The sequence below is a fragment of the Ovis aries genome, chromosome X, assembly GCF_016772045.2.
Source record: "Ovis aries strain OAR_USU_Benz2616 breed Rambouillet chromosome X, ARS-UI_Ramb_v3.0, whole genome shotgun sequence".
Taxonomy (NCBI): domain Eukaryota; kingdom Metazoa; phylum Chordata; class Mammalia; order Artiodactyla; family Bovidae; genus Ovis; species Ovis aries.
In genome coordinates, this window is record NC_056080.1 from 8,193,255 (window position 1) to 8,217,836 (window position 24,582).

Here is a 24,582-nt window from a genome sequence, read left to right on the forward strand (position 1 = left end):
CAGCTACATGAAGGTGCTGCTGTAGGATTTTGAGTTTTCTCAGTAAAGAGACTGCATCTAGTACAGCAGCCTCAGTTAGAATCACCATCCAACTTGCCATGACCCATTTCTCTTTTTCCCCTTCATAATGCAAGAGGTTCATGGAGATGAATAGATATCTTCATAAGTGCTTCCAGTCAAATTCGCCTGGGTTCATGGTGTTGCTCGTGATTGCCTTTGTTGCTCTGGAGGGAAGACTGGAGCCTTCCATGCCCCTCTTACCATGAGCTGGGAGCACAGTTGGTATTTAGCTCATGGCTGAGAGTACACTCAGTATTTGGAAGAACTAAACACAGGTGCAGCTGAGGTCCCACTGGGCTTCCCACTAGTTGAGCGTGCATGCATGCTAAGTTGCTTCTGCATGCAAGTGTGCTAAGTTGCTTTAGTCATGTCTTTGTGACCCCACTGACTGTAGCCTGCCAGGCTCCTCTGTCCATGGAATTCCCCAGGCAAGAATACTAGGGTGGGTTGTCATTTCCTTCTCAAGGGGATCTTCCCTACCCAGGGATCGAACCCCTGTCTCTTATGTCTCCTGCATTGGCAGGTGGGTTCTTTACTGCTAGCCCACATGGGAAGCTCTATCACTTGGTCAGCTCGGCTCAGATTCTGTTTAACTTCTGTTCCCCATTAAGCTCCAACTCTGACTAATGGGCAACAGAAACATTCTGGTTCTCTAGACTTTACCATTGGCTCAAGGACCAGAGCTTCCCTAATAGCTCAGACGGTAAAGCATCTGCCTACAATGCAGGAGACCCAGGTTCAATCCCTGGGTTGGGAAAATCTCTTGGAGAAGGAAATGGCAGCCCGCTCCAGTATTCTTGCTTGGAAAATCCCGTGGATGGAGGAGCCTGGTAGGCTACAGTCCATGGGGTCACGAAGAGTTGGACATGACTGAGTGACTTCACTTTCACTTTCACTTTCAAGGACCTGAAGGGATCTGAACACGGGTCAGCCAAAGGAAACCAGAACCCCAACATCTGCTTTCCCTGGTGTTGTGTTCTCCTTATGTCCTTGATGAGTATTTTCCTTGTTCTACCACAAAGGGTTCCATGGTAAAGTAATAGTGTTTTTCTTTTTTTAATTATTTTATTTATTTATTTTTGGCTGTGCAGAGTCTTCGTTGTTGCATGGGCTTTCTCTAGTTGTGGTGTGCCGGCTTCTCATTTCAGTTGCTCCTCTTGTAGAGCACAGACTCTAGGCATACAGGCTGTATTAGTCGTGGTTCCTGGGCTTTAGAGCACAGGCTTAGTAGGTGTGGTGCACAGGCTTAGTTGCCCTGTAGCAGGTGGGATCTTCCAGGATCAGGGATCAAACCTGTGTCTCCTGCATTGGCAGGCATATTCTTTACCACTGAGGCACCAGGGAAGCCCCTGTTTTTCTTAAAATATTTTCAGTGTTCAGCTTGGGAAACCTGACCTCTTTTGCCAGGGGCAATTAGTTACAGAAATCGGGGTAATGGTTGGCAGTGGGCTGGGGAGAAAGGGTGAGGAGGGAGCATATTCTCTTGGGGAGAGCCTTTCCAGGCCCTGGTTGTGTGTCACTGGCGGCCCATCCCAACACATGTTTTTGTTGATGCTTAGTCTCTCAGTTGTGTCCAACTCTTTGTGACCCTGTAGACTATAGCCCACAAGGCTCCTCTGTCCATGGAATTCTCCAGGTAAGAAAACTGGAGTGGGTTGCCATTTCCTTCCCCAGGGGATATTCCTGACCCAGGGATTCAACCCTCATCTCCTACATTGCAGGCGGATTCTTTACTCCTGAGCCACCTGTGAAGCCCATCCCAACAAGGGACATGGTCCTAACATGGGAGTCTGTCATGGGCAGGAACCTAGTGTTGTCTGCTGTGGGCTGGGGCATCTTGACCTCAGTAGGAAGGCTGCTCTTATTCCTGGTAGGTATTAGTTCCCTATGGAGGCTGTAACAAATCAGTACAAAGTGAGCTATGTGAAGCACCCAAATTCCTTATCTCATTGTTCTGTGGGTTCAAAAGGGGCTAAAATCGAGGGGTTGGCAGGACTGCTCCCTTCTGGAAGGTCTGAAGGAGTATCCCGTCATTGCCTTTTTGGCTATTTTGGTCCATTGGCTCCCTTCCTACCAGCCATGGCAGGACTCCAAGATCCGCTCCTCTCAGCATGTTCCCTCCTCGGCCTCTTCTGCTTTCCTGTTGAAAGGACCCTAGTGATTCCATGGGCCCATCTGGATAATCCTGTCTAATCTCCCCATCTCAAGACCCTTAAGTATATCACATCTGCAAAATCCCCTTTGCCATTTAAGGTAACACCTTCTCGGGTTTCAGGGATTAGGGTGTGGACATCTTTGGGGGCTATGACTCTGCCTGCCACGCTGTGGTCTGCATATAACAATCCATGATGGAGTTCATTAATCCGGGACCTTGAGATTGTGAAAGAGGGATGTGGTGCTGAACCAAAAGGCACTGTAAAAACTACTTGAAGAAGTCCTGTCACCCAACTCCAGGTCCTAGTCATCAGTGATGTTCACTGGGCACCTCCAAGGATGGCCTCCATTTAGGTCTAGATGGGACTTCTCTCTCTCCCCTCTCCAGCTCCTGCTGATCTCTTTTGAGTTCCAGAAAGGGAGTGGGTGCATAGAAATAAGCAAGAATGCATGAGCATTTCACCTCTTTGCCATCTCTAGTGCTCTGAACTCAGTTTAGTTCAGTCGCTCGGTCGTGTCCAACTCTTTGCAACCCCATGAATCGCAGCACACCAGGCCTCCCTGTCCATCACCAACTCTCGGAGTTCACTCAGACTCACGTCCATCGAGTCAGTGATGCCATCCAGCCATCTCATCCTTTGTCGTCCCCTTCTCCTCCTGCCCCCAATCCCTCCCTGCATCAGAGTCTTTTCCAATGAGTCAACTCTTCGCATGAGGTGGCCAAAGTACTGGAGCTTCAGCTTTAGCATCATCCTTTCCAAAGAGCACCCAGGGCTGATCTCCTTCAGAATGGACTGGTTGGATCTCCTTGCAGTCCAAGGGAGTCTCAAGAGTCTTCTCCAACACCACAGTTCAAAAGCATCATTTCTTCACCGCTCAGCTTTCTTCACAGTCCAACTCTCACATCCATACATGACCACTGGAAAAACCATAGCCTTGACTAGACAGACTTTAGTCGGCAAAGTAATGTCTCTGCTTTTGAATATGCTATCTAGGTTGGTCGTAACTTTTCTTCCAAGGAGTAAGCGTCTTTTAATTTCATGGCTGCAGTCACAATCTGCAGTGATTTTGGAGCCCCACCCCCAAAAATAAAGTCAGCCACTGTTTCCACTGTTTCCCATCTATTTCCCATGGAGTGATGGGACCGGATGCCATGATCTTCGTTTTCTGAATGTTGAGCTTTAAGCCAACGTTTTCACTCTTCACTTTCACTTTCATCAAGAGGCTTTTTAGTTCCTCTTCACTTTCTGCCATAAGGGTGGTGTCATCTGCATATCTGAGGTTATTGATATTTCTCCTGTTCTTAATAAATAGGCATTGTTACTGGGTTACTAGGGGAGGGTTCCATTCTTGGCACTTTTGTAATAAATATCGATTGGCTGCCCCTAAACCAAAACTGAGATGCCTAAAGTGAATGCCAGAACCCTAGGGCAGCTGCCATTGTCATCTCCCTGTAGCCAGTTGTGCCAGAGAGAGTGGTCAGAACTAAAGCGATGGAGTTCTGCTGTTCCTCTCCAGGACTGAAAAAGCAGGCACAGTAAATAACAGGAGAGAATGAGCTACAAGGGTGCCCAAGCCCAGGGGGAATATTTAGGCCCAGACTGTCAACCAGGGCTGCAGACAGGAATCACCGGGAGAGATTTCCACAGCGCCTTTGCTTGGCCTGCACTGCTGAAGATTCACATCTAACTGGTTTGGGCATCAGAATTGTAAAAGGTTCCCAGATGATGCCAATGTTGAGTGCTAAGAACCAAGGCAGAGGGCCCCACAGGAAGAGGCCTTGCACCCACAGAAGCTGCCCGCACCTGGGTCTCACCATCTTCTGCATGTATTCAAATCTCGTGAGTCTTGTTAAAATCTGACACTGACCCAGTGGGTCCAGGCTGAGGAGCCCAAGGTTTTGTGTGAGTTTCTAACCAGCTTCCAGGTGATACTGATTTTGCTGGTCCAAGGACCAGGCTTTACTCATTTCACAGGAGGGACACTAGTGGCTTTGGGCATGCTGCTGCATTTCTGCAGGCTTATGGCCAAGTTGGAGAAGGCAATGGCACCCCACTCCAGTACTCTTGCCTGCAAAATCCCATGGATGGAGGAGCCTGGTAGGCTGCAGTCCATGGGGTCGCTAAGAGTTGGACACGACTCAGTGACTTCACTTTCACTTTTCACTTTCATGCATTGGAGAAAATGGCAACCCACTCCAGTGTTCTTGCCTGGAGAATCCCAGGGACGGGGGAGCCTGGTCAGCTGCATATACACATGTGTATATGTACCACAGCTTTCTTATCCGTTCATCTGCTGATGGGCATCTAGGTTGCTTCCATGTCCTGGCTATTGTAAACAGTGCTGCAATGAACATTGGGGTACCCATGTCTTTTTCAATTCTGGATGAAACATGATTTTAATGAGAAGAAACCCTGATGACTATTAGCCTGTTAGTGGTGAACCCTGCACATGAGTCCTGTTGAAGGAGTGGGACCAAAGTTGGAGATGGTTGTTTCAAACCATCTGAGAGTGCTCAAATGGACACATGGGGTGCTGTCCTGCTGGGGGATATCTCTGGTTGCTCTGTTATCACCAGCAACAGAGGATTTTCTTTCCTTCCTTTCATTTTCCTTGTTTCCCTTTCTCCCTCTTTCCTCCATACCTCCCTTTCTTTCATAAACATATAATGTGCTGTGCTGTCCTTAGTTGCTCAGTCATGTCCAACTCTTTTTGACCCCATGGACTGTAGCCCACCAGGCTCCTCTGTCCATGTGGATTCTCCAGGCAAGAATACAAGAGTGGGCTGCTATGCCCTCCTCCAGGGGATCTTCCCAACCCAGGGATTGAATGTAGGTCTCCCACGCTGCAGGTAGATTTTTTACTGTCTGAGCCACCAGGGAAGCCCTTAAAATGGGTGCCCTGAAAACTCTTTGGTCTCTGAGAATCTCGCTACCCCACTCTAGTACAAATGTTTTAGAATGTTTAGCTCTTGAACCTGGATAAACGAAAAGGAAAGCAAAGTCAAGGTTGCTGACTTTACAGTTTTGCACCATGGCTGAGTGGAAGGAGGTAGGCTAAGAGCCTTACATCTGGGGTGCCTCCTCTCCCCACCTTCCCCCATAGCTCTTTGCCCTTGGAAAAGCCATTTAGACCTTGCTTAACCCTTGCCTGGAGAATCCCATGGACGGAGGAGCCTGGTAGGCTGCAGTCCATGGGGTCGCTGAGGGTTGGACATGACTGAGTGACTTCACTTTCACTTTTCACTTTCATGCATTGGAGAAGGAAATGACAACCCACTCCAGTGTTCTTGCCTAAAGAATCCCAGGGACGGGGGAGCCTGGTGGGCTGCCGTCTATGGGGTCACATAGAGTCGGACACGACTGAAGTGACTTAGCAGCAGCAGCAGCAACCCCACTGGTTAGAAGAAGCAGTAACATTATTTCTCTTGCTGGTGTGTCTGCTTGGGACAATGTGACTTTATGAAAAGCAAAAATTAAAACTCACATGGCTTGAAGAATCATCACCTAGAGATGGCATTTATTCAGAAGGAATGGCTAAAGAAAAGATGATAATTAAAGAGAAATAATAAAACATGACTAAAACACTGAAGCCTGTAATGTCAGTGTCCACCATGCTCAATATCAATGCCTTTTGGAGAGGCTGTGCTGGTGGATTGTTTGTTTTTCCCAGTTTACATTGTCTTTAAAGTCTGCCCTACATCTGAAAATACCACTGGCAAGAGAGCATGACATTAGCCTAGGATAACATTGAAAGCAGTTGTTTACAAAAACATTGTTGGGTGCAGTTCTCATATTTTTCTTGCATTTCTTGAGTTTGGGTTATGAAAAGTTGAAGTTTGGATATTGAAGAGCTGTAAGGAGCATCCGGGAATTGTGGGTGAGGAAATGGATCTTGACATTGACCCTAAGCCCTGCTGTATAAGTGACAACCAAGCGAGATGTATGGATGATTCCAGGCCACTGGCCAAAAAGCTGCCTGGGGTCTTTGTTAAAAATGTAGATTCCAGGGTGGTGTCCTTGAGGCTCACAACCCAGGTGGATTAGGGAAATTGTATTTTAAAAGCTCTCCTGTTGGTTGTACAGCTCAGCTAGATTGTACTCGCTTTAGGCTGCATGGGACATGGGACTGTTTGGGGCTAAGCTCGCGCTCTTCAGCCAAATAGGATTGATAAGTAATTGAACTAGATCAAGGGGGCAGGGACTTTATAGGAAAATGTGGTTCCAGATTGCATTGTGCAAAGTTGCTTCAGTCATGTCCGGCTCTTTGCAACCCCAGGGACTATAGCCTTGTAGGCTCCTCTGTCCATGGGGATTCTCCAGGCAAGAATACTAGAGTGGGTTACGATGCCCTCCTCTGGGGGATCTTCCTGACCCAGGGATTGAACCCATGTATCTTGCATCTCCTGCACTGGCAGGTGGGTTCTTTATCACTAGCGTCCACCTGGGAATCCCAGAGAAGGGAAAAGAGCTAGCAATTCTTGAATACTTTCTATGGATCAACCACCATGCTAAAAGCTTTATAGAGATTAATCTTTGGCATTTATATATGTATTCATTTTTAGCAAATGAGGAAACTGACACTTAAAAAGCTTAGGCAATTTGGCCCAAGACATACAAGTCCTGGGGTGGTGGTTTGAACTCAAGTCTGTATGACTGTGCAGTTCAAAGCCCAAGAAGGGGAGGAAAAGAGACAAAGTTGTATTCTCCCGCATCCCACCCCCAGAAAAGACAGTTTTTCTTTGGAAAGATTTGAGTGAATTTACATACAACTACTGCAAGGAACTGACCAAAGGACACCAGAAAATTTTTAGTTGCTGTTAAAAATCTCATTATGTTTGAGAGGATGAATCTTGTTAAGTGTGGTCCAAACAAAGAAACTTAGGGAAGAAGTATAATATCACAGAGATATTAAACATCTGTGTGATTAATTTTGTTTGGTTAACACCAGAGGCCAGTGTTTTTCCTTGGAATAACCTTAAATGTAATAAATTGATGTTTTAAATATAATAGTAGCTGTATAATTTTATTCTGCTTTGTTAGCTTATGTTAGCCCAATAAAATCTGACAATGGAACGAAAGACTCTCCTTGGGGTGATATTTTAATTGTCATAAAAATGTCATATAGATTAAGGGGCCAGCTGAGCCCTTACAGTTTCTCAGGGACTAGAGAAATCATTAAAAAAAAATAGGCATGCTATTTCAAAGATAAAATACTGACCGTGATTCCAGCCATAATGTTCTTTTTATGTGAATTTTGCCAAATACAAAGCCATGAATTATACTAATTGCCAGAAAACATCTTCCAAAACACTTACATGAAATATTAGAGATTTCTTCTTCCTCCTCCTTTTTCTCTTTGCTCCTCCCCCACTGTACTTTTTTAAAAAACTTTATTTTGTGTTCAGTTCAGTTGCTCAGTCATGTCCGAATCTTTGTGACCCCATGAATCGCAGCACGTCAGGCCTCCCTGTCCATCACCAACTCCTGGAGTTCACTCAAACTCATATCCATCAAATTGGTGATGCCATCTAGCCATCTCATCCTCTGTCGTCCCCTTCTCCTCCTGCCCCCAATCCCTCCCTGCATCAGGGTCTTTTCCAATGAGTCAACTCTTCGCATGAGGTGGCCAAAGTACTGGAGTTTCAGCTTTAGCATTATTCCTTCCAAAGAGCACCCAGGGCTGATCTCCTTCAGAATAGACTGGTTGGATCTCCTTGCAGTCCAAGGGACTCTCAAGAGTCTTCTCCAACACCACAGTTCAAAAGTATCAATTCTTCGGCGCTCAGCTTTCTTCATAGTCCAACTCTCACATCCAAACATAACCACTGGAAAAACCATAGCCTTAACTAGATGGACCTTTGTTGACAAAGTAATGTCTCTGCTTTTGAATATGCTATCTAGATTGGTCATAAGTTTCCTTCCAAGGAGTAAGCGTCTTTTAATTTCATGGCTGCAATCACCATCTGCAGTGATTTTGGAGCCCAGAAAAATAAAGTCTGACACTGTTTCCACTGTTTCCCCATCTATTTCCCATGAAGTGATGGGACTGGATGCCATGATCTTCGTTTTCTGAATGTTGAGCTTTAAGCCAACTTTTTCACTCTGGGTTAGAAAACAATACTGTGACAGTTTCAGGTGAACAGGGAAGGGACTCAGCCATACATGTACATGTGTCCATTCTCCCTCAAATTCCCCTCCAATCCAGGCTGCCCCATAACACTGAGCAGAGTTCCCGTGCTGTATAGTATGACCTTGTTGGGTATACATTTTAAATACAGCCATGTGTACATGTACCCCCAAACTCCCTAACTATCCCTCCCTACCTTCACTCTTTATTATGGGGAATTTTGAGTTAATACAAAAGTGTACATGATTGTATATCAAATTCCTTATACCCCAAGGACTTAATTCTGTAGCAATTTCTGCCCTTCCACTTGTGCTCAGCTTTGAGTCCAGTGGATTCTCTGGTCCTTTATTTCTGGCTTTCCCTGCAGCAGTTGAGAAACATAAGATTAAGTAGATTTTTCCTCTCAGTTATGATTACCTCCTTCCTTGGAGTGTCTAGCCACCCTTCCCCTATTGGGAAGGAATACATCTAGCCTCTAAGACTGAGTTACTTAGATCAGTAGGTTAGATCTTTGGCAAACTACTACTGCAGGTTGAATCTGGCTGCTACTTGTTTTTGTAAATAGGGTTTTATTGACCCATTCTTTTATGTTTTTACTGACTATGGTACTTCCTTGCTAGGGCTTCCCTGGTGGCTCAGTTGTAAAGAATCCACCTGCCAATACAGGGGACTGGGAATTTGATCCCTGAGCTGGGAAGATCTGAAGGAGGAAATGGCAACCCACTCCAGTATTCTTGCCTGGAGAATTCCATGTGCCGAGGAGCCTGCCGGGCTACAGTCCACGGGGTCAAAAGAGTTAGACACGACTGAGTGACTAAACAACAGCCATACTTCCCTGCTACAGGGTGGTAGGCTTGTAATGGACTACAAAGCTGAAAATAGGTACTTTCTGGGCATTTCCAGAGAAAATTGCCAAACCCCTGGGTTGCAGGAACTGCTGTTCAGACAAGGGTTTTAAATTAAGGTATACTCAGGAAAAATGAGTGTCCCCCAGATACGTGTTAAATACCCAGGCTGAAAGAACACTGACCATGTGAAATTTGCTGGTTACTATGGCCGAGGAACAGAGAGCCATCTATGGATCTGAAATCTCCTGCCTGAAAGTGACATATCACATTTGCTCACATTTTATTGGCTTAGGCAAGTCAGCTGATTGTACCTTTCAAGGAGATATAGAGTGCAGTTGTACTGTAAGCAGAACACTGATGAAATTCACTGCATGCATTGGATGACTCGCCAAAACCTCAACAAATCACTGCCAGAGGCCGACACACACATTTAGAAAATACCAAAATTCTAATATTTCTAAAATGTCTAAAAATGTTTCTAGTAATTTAACTGAGTTGCAATCTTGCGTTGTTCACTTAAGAATTTGCTGAGGAAGGGGATGACAGAGGATGAGATGGTTGGATGGCATCACCGACTTGATGGACATGAGTTTGAGCAAGCTCTGGGAGTTGGTGATGGATAGGGAAGCCTGGCGTGCTGCAGTCCATGGGGTCTCAAAGAGTCGGACATGACTGAGTGGCTGAACTGAACTGAACTCAGGAGTTTCCATCTTAAGGGCTTCCCCAGTGGCTCAGTGGAGAAGGCAATGGCACCCCACTCCAGTATTCTCGCCTGGAAAATCCCGTGGATGGAGGAGCCTGGTAGGCTCCGGTCCATGGGGTCACGAAGAGTCAGACATGACTGAGTGACTTCACTTTCACGCATTGGAGAAAGAAATGGCAACCCACTCCAGTGTTCTTGCCTGGAGAATCCCAGGGATGGGGGAGCCTGGTGTGCTGCCGTCTATGGGGTCGCATAGAGTCGGACACGACTGAAGTGACTTAGCAGCAGCCAGTGGCTCAGACTGTAAAGAATCTGCCTGGAATGCAGGAGACCCAGGTTCAATGCCTGAATCAGGAAGATCCCCTGGAGGAGGAAATAGCAGCCCACTCCAGTATTCTTGCCTGGAGAATCCCATGGTCAGAGGAGCCTGGTGGGCTACAGTCCATGGGGTCATAGAGAGTCAGACATGACTGAGTGACTAACACTTTTACTTTTCCCCTTAAAACTTCAAATGCCTTGTTTTTCAATATTATATATACAAATCACTGTGTCTGGGGAAAAAAAGAAAACATACATGTCTACAATCAAATTAGAATAGTTGCAGTTTTACACAAACTATTGAAAGTGACTTAAAACAGAAGTAGTGCAAAGAAACAAAACAATGATATCTACATATGGTTGGAACTTGGGGGGAGGAAATTCTAAGTGTTTTAATTTGTAGGCACAGCATATCATAAGTATGCTGATAAGGCAGAACTTGTCTCTGCCAGAAGCAAACACCTCTCAGTTCCCAGGAATGTTGACTAGCGTCTTTGATGGTTACAGGGCTGACAGAATGCCCTGGAATGTTCTTGGCATCAGTCTACAGTTGCTGTGAAAAGTTGCGCTCTTCTGGCTGTGGTTTGTTCACTTCCCTCCTTTTTGGCCCCTGGTTGTGAAGAAGGGGAAGGTCTGTAAAGATATTACTATGGATGAGGAGTCCTCAGATTACCTCAGGGCAATTCTGGCCCACTGCCTGTTTTTTTTTTTAATAAAGTTTTATTGGAGCAGAGCTGTGCTCATTCATGTCCATGTCCTTCATGGCTGTTGTCCTGCTACTGTGGCAGAGTAGTTGTGACAGACAAGCCTGTAAATCTGAATATATTTACTATCATGTCCGTTGGTGAAAAAATTTACTGACCCTGCTTTTAAAGTCTTTCCCATTTGCATAAAAAGGTCTTTATGTAAGTTTTACACCCACCTAGAAAGTTATGTCGAACCTCTCAACCGTGTACAGAGTAGGATGCTGTAACATATGAATTTTATAAGGATTTTAATGATTATTACTTTCTTTTCTTTTCTTTTTCTTTTTTTTTTTTTACTTTACTGTATTGGTTTTGCCATACATCAACATGAATCTACCACGGGTGTACATAAGTTTCCACTCCTGAACCCCCCTCCCACTTCCCTCCCCATACTATCCCTCTGGGTTATCCCAGTGCACCAGCCCCAAGCATCCTGTATCCTGCATCGAACCTAGACTGGCAATTCCTTTCTTATATGATATTATACATGTTTCAATGCCATTCTCCCAAATCATCCTGCCCTCTCCCTCTCCCACAGAGTCCAAAAGTCTGCTCTGTACATCTGCATCTCTTTTGCTGTCTCACATACTGGGTTATCGTTGCCATCTTTCTAATTTCCATATATATGTGTTAGTATACTGTATTGGTGTTTTTCTTTCTAAATGGGTCATTTTTCTTCTTGATCTTCCTGTTTTCCATATGATACCTTCAGTCCACAGAAAATTCCAGAATGTTCTGAATTCAGCATTACTCATTTCATCTTCTTTACTGGACTTTGCTTGTGGCTCAGCTTGTAAAGAATCTGCCTGCAATGTGGGAGACCTGGCTTCGATCCCTGGGTTGGGAAGATCTGCTGGAGAAGGGAAAGTCTACCCACTCCAGTATTCTGGCCTGGAGATTTCCAGGACTATATAGTCCATGGGGTCCCAAAGAATCAGACACGACAGTGACTTTCACTTCCTCTTGAAGTGTGTTTCTCTATTCTCTGGCATTTTGCTTCTTTTTCCCTAACAAACCCTTCTTGGTCCCTTGTCTGCCCTGTCTTCCTCAGCACCCTGGAAATATTGGCATTCCCCATGATTTTAGGGGAATGCCAATGCCAGATCTTTCTCCTGAGGGCTGGGCTCTTCATTCTAGAATCCTCTCTCCTGGATCTCTCCATAGGGATTACAAGCTGTGCACCTTCCTCACTGGGCTCACCCCCTTGTCCTCTAAACCTGCTCTCCCTTCTGTCTTTCCTGGTCATAGAAACTCCATGACCCTAGCTAGAGATTCAGGAGTCCACACTGATTTTTTTTCCCTCTGCCAGTTGGCTGCCAAGACCCACAGATTCTATCATCTAAATCTTTCCCAAACATGTGGTCTTCTCTCTGTGTCTGTTGTTTCTTCAGACACTCATCATGTCTTGTCTGAACTGCCTCTCATGGCTCTCCCGGTGCCAACCAAATCCACATTAATCAATACCCACACTGACACCAGAGTCACCCGCCTCAAATGCGCATTTGATGACACTCACATGTTGAAAACTTGCCTGTGGGTCCTCATCACCCATACAACATTTAAGGACAAGTTCAAGGAATTTGGATGCCTTCATGGCATGGCTTTTAATTAGCTGTTCAGCCCCATCTCCCAGCATCCTTTTACCTCAAACTTTTTGCTCCTTGCTCAAGCCAGAGCATTCTTTGGCTCATGATACTGCCTCTGACCCGATTGTCTTTTTCTACCTTTTTAAAAAATATATATTTTTATTGAAGGATAATTGCTTTACGGAATTTTGTTGTTTTCTGTCAAACCTCAACATGAATCAGCCATAGGTATACATATATCCCCTCCCTTTTGAACCTCCCTCCCATCTCCCACCCCATTCCACACCTCTAGGTTGATACAGAGCACCTGTTTGAGTTTCCTGAGTCATACAGCAAATTCCTGTTGGCTATCTATTTTACATATGGTATTGTAAGTTTCCATGTTACTGTTTCCTTACATCTCACCATCTCCTCCCATCTCCCCCGTCCATAAGTCTATTCTCTATGTCTGTTTCTCTATTGTTGTCATGTAAATAAATTCTTCAGTACCATTTTCTGCTGCTGCTGCTGCTAAGTTGCTTCAGTCGTGTCCGACTCTGTGCTACCCCATAGACGGCAGCCCACCAGGCTCCGCCATCCCTGGGATTCGCCAGGCAAGAATACTGGAGTGGGTTGCCATTTCCTTCTCCAATGCATGAAAGTGAAAAGTGAAAGTGAAGTCGCTCAGTCTTGTCTGACTCTTTGCAGACCCCATGGACTGCAGCCTACCAGGCTCCTCCGTCCATGGGATTTTCCAGGCAAGAGTACTGGAGTGGGGTGCGGTTGCCTTCTCCAGTACCATTTTCTAGATTCCATATATGTGCATTAGAATACGATATTTATCTTTCTCTTTCACTTTTCTCTTTCTCACTTCACTCTGTATAATAGATTCTAGGTTCATCCACCTCATCAGAGCTGACTCAAATGTGTTCTTTTTTATGGCTGAGTAATATTCCATTGTGCATATATATGACAACTTTATCCATTCATCTGTCAATGGACATCTAGGTTGCTTCCATGTTCTAGCTATTGTAAATAGTGCTGCAATGAACAATGGGGTACATGTGTCTTTTTCAATTTTGGTTTCCTAAGGGTATATGCCTAGGAGTGGGATTGTTGGATCATATGGTGGTTTTATTCCTAGATTTTTAAGGAATCTCCATACTGTGTTCCAGAGTGGCTGTATCAATTTACATTCTCACCAGCAGTGTAAGAGCATTCCCTTTTCTCTACACCCTCTCCAGCATTTATTGTTTGTAGACTTTTTGATGATGGCCATTCTGACTTTTGTGAGGTGATATCTCATTGTAGTTTTGATTTGCATTTCTCTAATAATGAGTGCTGTTGAGCATCTTTTCATGTGTTTGTTAGCTATCTGTATGTTTTCTTTGGAGAAATGTCTTTTAAGTCTTTTTCCTACTTTTTGATTAGGTTGTTTGTTTTTCTGACATTGGTGTGTATGAGCTGCTTGTATAGTTTGGAAGTTAATCCTTTGTGAGTTATTTCATTTGCTATTATTTTCCCCCATTCTGAGGGTTGTCTTTTCACCTTGCTTATAGTTTTCTTTGCTGTGCAAAAGCTTTTAAGTTTAATCAGGTCCCACTTGTTTAGTTTTGTTTTTATTTCCATTACTCTAGGAGGTGGGTCATAGAGGATCTTGCCTTGATTCATGTCATCGAGTGTCTGCCTATGTTTTCCTCTAAGAGTTTCATAGTTTCTGGTCTTACATTTATGTCTTTAATCCATTTTGAGTTGATCTTTGTGTGTGGTGTTAGGAAGTGTTCTAATTTCATTCTTCTACATGTAGCTGTTCAGTTTTCCCACCACCACTTATTGAAGAGGCTGTCTTTGCTCCATTGTGTATTCTTGCCTCTTTTGTCAAAAAGAAGATACCCATAGGTACACGGGTTTATTTCTGGGCTTTATATCTTGTTCCATTGGTCTGTATCTCTGTTTTTGTGCCAGTACCATACTGTCTTGATGACTGTAGCTTTGTAGTATAATCTGAAGTCAGGAAGATTGATGCCTCCAGCTCCATTCTTCTTTCTCAGGACTGCTTTGGCTATTCAGGGTCTTCTGTGTCTCCATATGAATTGTGATTATTTTTTGTTCTAGTTCTGTGAAAAATGCCATTGGTAATTTGATAGGGATCACATTGAATCTGTAGATTGCATTTGGTAGTATAGTCATTTTCACGATATTGATTCTTCCTACCCAGGAACATGGAATATCTCTCCATCTGTTTATGTCATCTTTTATTTCTTTCATCAGTGTCTTATAATTTTCTGTGTACAGTTCTTTTGTCTCCTTAGGTAAGTTTATTCCTAGATATTTAATTCTTTTTGTTGCAATGGTGAATGGGATTGATTCCTTAATTTCTCTTTCTGATTTTTCATTGTTAGTATATAGGAATGCAAGTGATTTCTGTGTATTGATTTTGTATCCTGTGACTTTGCTAAATTCAGTGATTAGCTCTAGTAATCCTCTGATAGTATCTTCAGGGTTTTCTATGTACAGTATCATGTCATCTGTAAAAATTCCAAGAGCTTTACTTCTTCTTTTCTGATTTGGATTCCTTTTACTTCTTTTTCTTCTCTGATTGATGTATCTAGGACTTCCAGAACTTTAACAGAACAGAAATTTAATAATTTTTTCTTAAAAATTCACTTAATACATTTACACTCATAATTAGATATGAAATGATCAAGAGTTTTTATACTATGTTTATTTTCTGGACATTTATTATTTCCTTTAATTTATGAATGTAACTAGAAAGTTTCTATTGAATGGGTATTAAAAATTACTCCTCTCTGTGTGAAACACACTGTTTACTGTTGGGAGACATTTTGTTGCCTAAAACTTTTTATAATTTAGCTCTAGTGTCTAGATTTTTATAATTCAGCTCTGCTGTCTAGGCTTCTTGTTTTGCTTTGTTTAGGCTGAGAATTTTCTCATCTATTTCTAGTATCTTAAGAGTTTCTGTTCGGAATGTGTGTCTGTTGTTGTTTAGTTGCTCAGTCGTGTCCAACACTTTGCCACCCCATGAACTGTAAGCTGACAAGGCTCCTCTGTCCATGGGAATTCTCCAGGCAAAAATACTGGAGTGGATTGCTATGCTCTTCAAGCGGATCTTCCTGACCAAGAGGTAGAACTCATGTCTGCTTTGGCTCCTGCATTGCAGGTGGATTCTTTACCACTGTGCCAAAATATATGTTGTGTACAAGAAACCCACTTTAGTTAAGATTCATAATCAGTGAAAAGTAAAGATGGAGAAGCCCAAACAAGCATTTATCTTTTACTATTTAATAATAAGCAAAAATCTTCATTTTATTTTGCTTTCATTTATTTCTTTTTTTAATGATACTCTTTCTTTCTTAACTCATAGCTTCTCTTTATTATCATCTTACTGTGTATAAATAACTACTTTTAATATTTCTTACAGACCAGATATCTGTTGAGAATGAATTCTCTAATTTTTTGTTCATATGAGAATATCTACTTTTCCTTTATTTGTGAAGGATAATTTTCCTGGACATAGAAGTTAAGTTCAGTAGTTTTTTAAAAAATATTTGTTAGTTTGATTAGTACATGTCTTCATGTGTTTCTCCTTGGTTTATCCCATATGGGGCTCTTTGCACCTCTTGGACTTGATTGACTATTTCCTTTTCCATGTTGGGGAAATTTTCAACTATAATCTCTTCAATAATTTTCTCATACCCTTTCTTTTTCTCTCTTCTTCTGGAACCCCTATATTTGAATATTGATATATTTAATATTGTCCCAGAAGTCTATGAGACTATCCTCAGTTGTTTTCATTCTTTTTACTTTATTCTGCCCTTCAGCAGTTGTTTCCACCATTTTATCTTACAATTCACTGATCTGTTCTTCTGCTTCAGATATCCTGCCGTTGATTCCTTCTAGAGTATTTTTAATTTCAGTAATTGTGTTATTTGTCTCTGTATGTTTATTCTTTAATTCTTTTAGGTCTTTGTTAATTGAGTCTTGCGTTTTCTCCATTCTGTTTTCAAGGTTTTTTGATCATCGTTATTATCATTATTGTGAATTCTTTTTCAGGCCGTTTGCCTCTTTCCTCTTAATTTATTTGGACTTCCATGTTTCTAGTTTGTTCCTTCATTTGTACAGCATTTCTCTGCCTTTTCATTATTTTTCTAAATACATTGTGTTTGAGGTCTCCTTTTCCCAGGCTTCAAAGTTCAGTTCTTTCTTCCATTTGGTTTCTGCCCTCCTAAGGTTTGTCCAGTGGTTTGTGTAAGCTTTGCATTGGGTGAGATTTGTGCTGAGTTGTTTTTTTTTTTTTTTTTTTCCTTCTGATGTGCGGGGCTGAGTGAGGTGGTAATCCTTTCTGCTGATGACTGGGTTTGTACTTTTGTCTTTTTGTTGTTTGGATGAGGTGTCCTGCAGTGGGTGCTACTGGTGGTTGGGTGATGCCAAGTCTTGTATTCAAGTGGTTTCCTTTGTGTGAGTTCTCACTGTTTGATACCCCCTAGGGTTAGGAGTTCTCTGGTTATCTAGGGTCTTGGAGTCAGTGCTCCCACTCCAAAGGCTCAGGGCTGGATCTTTGGTCAGGAACAGAACTTCCACAGGTGGTTTGTTATGGCAGTAAGTTAGATTAAGACAAATATCCAAAAGCAACAAAAGATGAACCCCAGACAAATGCCAGTTACAATTTCAGGCAAATAATAATTAAAATAATGGATATGTACATATACACCCATAAGCAAAATCAAAACAGTTCAACAAAAATAAAGTACAATAGATTGAGCTGGTGAACAAAAGAAACCAAAAGTGATATCTATCAGTTAAGAAAAAAACTAACTAAAGCACAAACTGGAAAAGAAAACTAAAGGAAGGTGCCAAGTGGGGAATAAAGCAATTAAAACTAACAAATATGGTAAGAGAAAAGGAAAGAAAGAAAAGAAAAAAAAGAATAGATATGCAAAGTTAAATAGAGGTAGATAAAGAAGATTTATATACATTAAACATTAACTGCAAGTGGGAAAGAACAGTAGGAAAAGCGAATGAAGAAATAATGTAGAAAAATAATGTTTGAAAATTTTAAATTAAAAAAAGAGAAAAAGAAAAAAAAAAAACTCCACAGAACTACAAAAGCCCAACATAGAGGCAGAGGTTTATAAAAACAATTAGAGGTATGATTAAAAAAAAAAAAGCCTCAAAAGCTTAAGTAGATTTCATAAAAGTGAAGTGAAATTCAGTCAGCCATGTCCGACTTTTTGCGTCACCGTGGACTATACATTCCGTGCAATTCTCCCGGCCTGAATACTGGTGTGGGGAGCCTTTCACTTCCCCAGGGGATCTCCCCAACCCAGAGATCGAACCCAGGTCTCCTGCATTGAAGATGGATAATTTACCAGCTGAGACACCAGGGAAGCCCAAGAATATTGAGAAGCAAGACTTGCATGGTCCTGACTGCTCTTTTTTGATGCCCAAGTTTAGGAGAAAGACTCGAGTTGTTTTTCTCATTTCGTGAGTGAAATTAGATTTCATAGTGCTAATAAAATCGACAACTACAACAGAGAGGGGGAAAAAGAAAAAGAAGAGAAAAAATATCCAAAAGAAACTGCAGAACAAGTCAAAATATAAGAATAGTATATATTTTTCTTGAGGCACTGCTGTCAGCGTCCTTTCCTTTGCTGGGAGTCATAGTCCACCTCGATTTCCTAGGATGCCGTCCAACACTGTGTTGGTCTCTGGACCTGCTGTGGGGGCAGCTCAGACTCTAATCTGGTCCTACACCTGTGTGTTCTTGCCTCCAATGTCCATAACTATCAGAACTAGGGCATTTTCTTTTGTGGGAGCTCTCAATGTCCTTTTATATACTCCATAGACAGAGTCTGCCTAGTTGTTCATCTGGATTTAATCTGCAGCTTGTATAGCTGGTGGAAAGGTTTTGGGTCTTCTTCCTTAGCCACACTGCCCCTGGGTTTCAATTGTGGTTTTATTTCCATCTCTGCATGTGGGTCGTCCACTGGGGTTTGCTTCTGAGGCTGCCCTGGAAGACTTGGATTTGCCCCTGTGAGGGCCAGGTGTGGAGGTGTTGCAGCTGCTTGGATCACAGGGGTTCTGGCAGTACTCAGGGGAGTTGGCGGCTAGAGCAGCAGGGAATATAGTGCTCTAGAAGGGTATGGCAACCAGTATTGACCAATATGCTCCAGTATTCTTGCCTGGAGAACCCCCTTCCCTGACAGAGAAGCCTGGCAGGCCACCGTCTAGACGGTTGCAGACAGTCAGACACTGCCAAGGTGACCCTGAGCTCATAGAGGCAAGGCTTTTTTTTTTTTTGCCTGTGGCAGTTCTGTCCCAGTGAGAGTTGAGCATGAAGGTGGCACACCTTCTTGGCTTGTGGGGACCCTGGCAGCGCCAAGTGTGCGGGGACACGGACTGCCTGTGCCGTAGGAGTTGTGGCCCTATCAGAGTCTTTTTCCAGCCACTTGTAGCTGGTGATCAGGAGGCCTCTTTGGCCAGTCTTTCTCCATATCTCTTCCCTTTCAGTCACTTTGAGGACTCCCTTGCCTGGGGTTCTTCTCTCTTGTTTGGCACATCAGGCGCACAGAGGGGCCCCCCTGGATAGGCTTCTACTCCACAGATTGGCTCATCAGTCACTTAAAGGAGCACAATGGGTGGGGTCCTACTCTGTAGTTCAGTGAGTCAGGCACTTGATGGGCCAGCCTCTCTATTGTTTGGCTGCTGATGCTGGTCTGTGGGGTGAGAGAGGCTATGGTGATGGCTCCACCCCCTTCCAGTGACTCAGCAGTATCGCCTTGCTTCCATGGCTGCCTGGCTTACCTCCACAGGCATATCCCACGACAGTCTCTTCCCTCACGTCTCCTCGGTCCGCCTTTCTACAGTCAACAGCAGCCCTCGCCCTGGGATTGCTCCATAATCCCTATGTTCCCAGCTCACAGCTGCTGCACCTTCTAGGGGACCTGCATCCCTCTCTGGGGTGTGTATGGCTGTGGCAAGGACGGTCTGATTCTCATTGCATTTAGGCTGCCACAGATCAGCTGTTTCACTCTCAGCCTTAAATGTTTCTCCTTTGATCCAGACAGTTGCTCCCATGTGGGGATAGGACACCTACTTCAGTTCTCCCACCAACCGAGAGCAGTCCAGGCCTACTAACACTCCTTTTCCCCCCCCCTAGTTCCTTCATCCTACCAAGTTTTGAGTGGTTCCATATATTCTTTTCCTCTCGTCAGGTACTCAGGTCTGCTCTCAGCTGCTGTTCTGCAAGCACTTCTGCGTCTGAATGTGTATTCCTCATGTATCTGTGGAGAGAGATGTACTCCATGTCCACCTACTCCTCTGCCATGTTGTTCATCTCAGCTTTTTGACTATTAGAAATAAGACTGCTATGAACATTCATGTGCACGTCTTTGGGTAAACATTTATTTTGTTCATTCTTGTTGGTATAAACCTAGAAGTGGGATCACTGGGTCACATAGTAACCCAATATTTAATTTTTAAAGCAACTTCCAAAGTGTTTTCCACCAGGGTGTACCATTTGGTATTCCCATAAGCAGTGCATGAAAGTTCAAATTTTTTCACATCCTCATCACACATGTTCATGTCTGTTCTCTCATTACAGCCATCATTTTCTTGTGCTGTGGGTGCTTAGTTGCCATCTGTATATCCTTATTTAGTGAATTTCCTGTTCAAATATTTTGTCCAATTTTTTTTTGCATTGTAGCCTTTCATATATTTTGTCAAATTCTTAAGTTTTTCAAACTTCAATGTTATTGTTATTATCTTTTATTTTGATTTTCAATTGTCTATGTTAACATAGAGAAAAGCATTTAATTGAATTTTATATATCAACTGTCTATCTTGCAACATTGCTTAAATTACTTCTTAGTTTTAGTTTTAATTTGTTTTTGCTGTAGATTTTATTAGCTATTCTACATAGATGTTGCCTACAAATAAAAACAGTTTAATTCTTCTTTTCCAAACTGGATAACTTCTCAATCATTTTCTAATATGACTTCATGAAGAGAAATTCAGTATAGTGAGAGTGGACATCTTTTTGTAGATCCTGATCTTAGAAGTAAAGCACTCAGTCTTCTACCATAAAGTGTAATGTTAATTATACAGTTTTTTACCTTCATCAGGTTGAGGAAGTTTTCTATTTCTAGTTTGCTAAGAGTTTTTTATACAGAATGTTCTCAGTTGTTCAGTTGTCCAGCTCTTTGTGACCCCGTGGACTGTAAGCCCACCAGGCTCCTCTGTCCACTGGGATTCTCCAGGCAAGAATACCGGAGTGGGTTGCCATACCCTCCTCCAGGGGATCTTCCCAATCCAGAGATGGAACCCAGGTCTCCCAAATGCAGGCAGATTCTTTACCAGCTGAACCACCAGGGCAGCCCAAAAATACTGCAGTGGGTAGCCTATCGCCTCTAGAGGGGATCTTTCCAACCCAGGAACATATGTTAGATTTTTTTCAAATTATTTTTCAGCATTTATCAAGATGACCCTAATGTGTTTCTTTCTTAGTTCTTTAGTAAATTGAATTACAATGATTGATTTTCAGATGTTTAACTGATCCTGATTCTTAGGGGGACAAAACTCAACACATTATGCTGTGTCATACTTTGTATATATTGGTGTAGTCTGTTCTTCATTCTGGACACTTTCTATTGCTACCTCTTCAAGTGCACAATTTTCTGCTGCTGCGCTGGCTAATCTGTCATTTCTTCTATCCACTGAGTTTGTCATATGACACTATAGTTTTCATATCTGTAAGGTCAAGTTGGGTCTATTTTAGGATTTCCATGGCTCTACTTAATTTTAGAACACACAAAACACAGTTATTCCAAGTATTTTATTGTCTCTGTCTGCAATTTCTAAAATCTATGCCACTTCTGCCTCAGTTTCACTTCTCAAGGGAATTTTAATATGATTTTGCTTACCTTCAGTTCAGATCAGTTCAGTGGCTAAGTCGTGTCCGACTCTTTGCGACCCCATGAATTGCAGCACACCAGGCCTCCCTGTCCATCACCAACTCCCAGAGTTCACCCAAACTCATGTCCATCGAGTTGGTGATGCCATCCAGCCATCTCATCCTCTGTTGTCCCCTTCTCCTTCTGCCCCCAATCCCTCCCAGCATCAGAGTCTTTCCTAATGAGTCTACTCTTTGCATGAGGTGGCCAAAGTATTGGAGTTTCAGCATCAACAAGAGTCCTTCCAAAGAACACCCAGGACTGATCTCCTTTAGAAAGGACTGGTTGTTTTTCCTTGCAGTCCAAGGGACTCTCAAGAGTCTTCTCCAACACCACAGTTCAAAAGCATCAATTCTTTGGCCCTCAGCTTTCTTTATAGTCCATCTTTCACATGCATATATGACCACTGGAAAACTCATAGCCTTGACTAGATGGACCTTTGTTGGCAAAGTAATGTCTCTGCTTTTTAATATGCTATCTAGGTTGGTCATAAGTTTCCTTCCAAGAAGGAAGCATCTTTTAAATTCATGGCTGCAGTCACTATCTGCAGTGATTTTGAAGCCCCCCAAAATAAAGTCTGACAGTGTTTCCACTGTTTCCCCATCTTTTTCCCATGAAATGATGGGACCAGATGCCATGATCTTAGTTTTCTGAATGTTGAGCTTTAAGCCAACTTTTTCACTCTCCTCTTTCATTTTCATCAAGAGGCTTTTTAGTTCCTCTTCACTTTCTGCCATAAGGGTGGTATCATCTGCATATCTGAGGTTATTGATATTTCTCCCGGCAATCTTGATTCCAGCTTGTGCTTCTTCCAGCCCAGCGTTTCTCATGATGTACTCTGCATGTAAGTTAAATAAGCAGGGTGACAATATACAGCCTTGACATACTCCCTTTCCTATTTGGAACCAGTCTGTTGTTCCATGTCCAGTTTTAACTGTTGCTTCCTGACCTGCAGATAGGTTTCTCAAGAGGCAGGTCAGGTGGTCTGTATTCCCATCTTTTTCAGAATTTTTCACAGTTTATTGTGATCCACACAAAGGCTTTGGCATAGTCAATAAAGCAGAAATAGATGTTTTCTGGAACTCTCTTGCTTTTTCCATGATCCTGCAGATGTTGGCAATCTGATCTCTGGTTCCTCTGCCTTTTCTAAAACCAGCTTGAACATCTGGAAGTTCACGGTTCATGTATTGCTGAAGCCTGGCTTGGAGAATTTTGAGCATTACTTTACTAGCGTGTGAGTTGTGTGCAATTGTGCAGTAGTTTGAGCATTCTTTGGCATTGCCTTTCTTTGGGTTTGGAATGAAAACTGACCTTTTCCAGTCCTGTGGCCATTGCTGAGTTTTCCAAATTTGCTGGAATATTGAGTGTAGCACTTTCACAGCATCATCTTCCTTAGTGAGATTAAATATATTTTTGATGTGGTTAGGGGCTAGTTCCATACTTTTCTTGTGAATTGGCTGCTCATGTCTTTTAAACATGTCTTAATAAAGTTAAAGGCCAGTGATACATCTTTCTTATAAACTGTTGGCTTGTGTCTTTTTCACATTTTTCTATCAGGTTTTAGGATCTTTCTTCTAAAAATTGTAAGAGTCATCTTTTGGGTTTGTTTATGGTGTGCTTTGTTCTACCTCTTAAGATTTTAAGCAGTGTGATGGACCGTGGGTGTATAAGCAACAAGTGGACACCAGGATGTGAACACTTCACAGGAAACCCAGGAAGACCCACTAAGTCAACAACCTGTCCCCAGGGATGCACCTCAGGCTGGTTGACCCTACTAGTCAATTAGAAAAACAAGGACTGAGGTGGAGCACACAATTCATTCCCCTTTCTTACAGAGCCAACCACCTCAATGAGACACCTTGGGAACTAGATGCACAGGACATGATTATTCAGTGATTCATCCAAGAAGTTGGAAGCTTGTGGCAGCTATTAATGGAAATGAATTCCACCATGGTTTTGACTGTGAGGTGCTCCAAGGGAGGTGCCAGCAAGAAAACAAGATGAGAAAAGAGATTTGTGAGGGCAAGTTTTGAGAAGACCTTTGCACACGAGGTTCACACACATCTGGGCAAGCTCCACCCCTTCCTGGGCATACTAATCAGTCACAGGAGGTAATTTCCTACATGGGATCACCCAGCACAACCTGACACATGCATTTTGCTGCCTCATCCCTATCACCCTGTTAAAAGCGAAGCCTGGGTAGTACTCCTAGTGAGGTGACCGTGAGTCCTTTTCCTATCAAGTGTTTAGCAGAGCAAGGAGATATCTGTTGGCTGGTTTGCTCTTAAAGTTGCCACACTGTATTAGAATGATTCTAATTTTCTGTCATGGAGGATTTTAGGAAAGCAGATAAATGTGACCAATCGCAGTTGACATAGAAGAGGATGGCAGGTGAGTTTGGAGGCCTCCGTACGGGAATTATAAACGCCTGATTTCTCCCACCAAAACATCTCAATTGCTCCCCATCCTCCGCTAGAGGTGTCAGGATGAGGCCTTGTGATGTCAAGGCTCACCCAGGGACATCATTGGCTGGAGAAGGACTTGCTGACCTCATAAAGCATGAGGGTATGTCTCCCTGGGGAGGGCTATATATAGGGGTGCTCAGGGGCTCTGGACCAGACTACTGGGAGGCCTCAAAATGACTAAGGTGTCTGGGAAGCCACAAGGCTCCAGAGTAGTTATGAAAGACGTGGCTCCTGTTACCCGGGACAACAGGATGAAGACTTCCAATCAGCTGAGGTCCAAGAAAAATGTCAAGATGAGCTGAACCCACCCAAACAACTCTGGCCCACTGACCCCACCCCATAAGTCCCCTGCCCTGTCCTTGCCTGGCACATAACCCTTCGCTGCCCACACCCCTTCTCCTGAAACTGTCGTTCCCATCCACCTTCACCCTCTTCCCCAAACCAGTGCCATTCTCTACCCCTCTCTTGTTTTCTCCAGGTGGCCAGGGTACCTGTGAGAGTGAATAATCACCTTCAGGCAAAGCTGACCAAGAAAACTTCTCAGAAACCACCCACCACAAGGAAACTTAAAAAAATCAGAGGCCCAAAGCTCTGTAGCCGGTGCTCCAAGGTGAATGAAGAG

General features: G+C 43.2%; 1 non-coding gene across 1 annotated transcript; it reads left to right on the forward strand.

The window, feature by feature from the left end:
• The first annotated feature begins 745 nt into the window (after positions 1 to 745).
• Positions 746 to 817, forward strand: TRNAC-ACA (transfer RNA cysteine (anticodon ACA)). Its single transcript has one exon. It is a non-coding gene; the product is annotated as a tRNA-Cys (tRNA).
• The last annotated feature ends 23,765 nt before the right edge of the window (positions 818 to 24,582 follow it).